The following is a 1,671-nucleotide window of genomic DNA, read 5'->3' as shown; positions in this document are numbered from 1 at the left end:
AATCAAGTATGAGTTACCTTATAGATAAAGGAATAAAAGAGAATTTTAACGGGCACTTAATCAACTATGAGTTACCTTATGGAAAAAGGAGTAAAAGAGAATTTTACAATTATCCTCAACAACAGCTATATGATGATTAAGTTTGAATATGGTTATTCCAGGATGAGGGCAATTTGTAGTTAATTTCACTACAGACTTTTGTTAAAAGTAAAGGTTATTGAAAGGATGTGTTTAATTGAAAGGCATGTGCTCCTTAGTGTGTGAGATTTGAGAAAAAATTGTGTCCAAATAGTACTTACCAATAATCATGACAACTAACATGTCCTTGTAGTAGAACGGTAGAATTAGTAACTTTATTTAGGCCAAGCGTTGACTAATCTTTCCAATAACTTTTACCGCTTTATCTGAGAACAAAAAATATAGTTTCCGCAATAATTTTCTAAACAGCAAACACTGAGAAAACCGGAAAATTATTGTTATTGATATAAGAAGGAGAAATCCAGAAAATAAAGGTGAAATGGAGAGTTTACACATACAGGGAGGGAAAGATTCATTATTTCTAACTACTAAATTTGATCTTTACTTTTCGTACAGCTGCAACAATACTCATTGAAATAGAGAGTGTGTGTATGGAGAACTAAAAGAGGGAAAGAGATGAGAGAGCTGATATTTGTAGAAATAGGTTTAATGTGTTAGAAATAGCATGTAACATACCATAACTAATGGATTAGATTACTTACCTTGAATCGTCCTTATGAGTCCAAATGGCGGAGTTGGAGTCATGGCAGCCTTGCATAACCACGTATCAATTAATCTCACAGTTGTGTTGCTGGCGATATAATAAGATAATCAATAACCAATCCAGCAGCAACAACTGATGGTGATGTCTGCAAAGCTTGGAGATAGCCACATAGTTGGCAGCTGAAAGAGAGTCGGTAATCATTTCAGCCATTAATAAACGAATTAACAAAATGTCAAATTGTAAATAACTAAGTATTGTAGCATAACTGTTTTACAGAGCAAAATAATAATCATTGCAATAACAGATTAAGACATCATTAAATGACATCAAGTTTGCTATATTTACAACGACTTCTTTATTTGTAATGTTCTCCATTAGCTACGTTGACTAATATAAAAGGCTGTCACAGAGAAACTTTCATGATGAAATAAATTTTTCTTTAATGTAGATACAATGGGTCTTTGTTGTTAAAGAGGCAACAAGATATATCCAAAGTTGAAACTGATATCATCTTTAGATACTACAATGTTACCAACTTAGTTACTAAAACACATGAATGCTTAAGAAGATAAGTTTTTTTTTCCTATTTCAGCCATGATAAACATTAACAGAAAATAACTAATCAAAAGTTATTCAGTTACACCAAAGAAGAATCGACTTTATTGACAAGTGGCGTGGAAAATATGATTTATTGAATTTCGAGCAGGAAGAGGGAAACAACGCGAAATCAGAAATACTTATCTGTTACTAATAAAGTTTCTGTTGAAAATATAGCCAATAATGTAATGCTTAAGCATTTCTCCGAAGTGAGAATAGTATGACTTACAATGTTATAATCCACTTCTTGTAATGACTAAATTTGTGATAAATTTTAAAATTTGACTGGAATAGATACAAAAAGCTGACTCTTGTTCATAGTTATCTATCCC

This window comes from Solanum tuberosum, unplaced genomic scaffold, assembly GCF_000226075.1.
Source record: "Solanum tuberosum cultivar DM 1-3 516 R44 unplaced genomic scaffold, SolTub_3.0 scf00751, whole genome shotgun sequence".
Lineage (NCBI taxonomy): Eukaryota > Viridiplantae > Streptophyta > Magnoliopsida > Solanales > Solanaceae > Solanum > Solanum tuberosum.
This window is presented reverse-complemented; position numbering follows the sequence as displayed.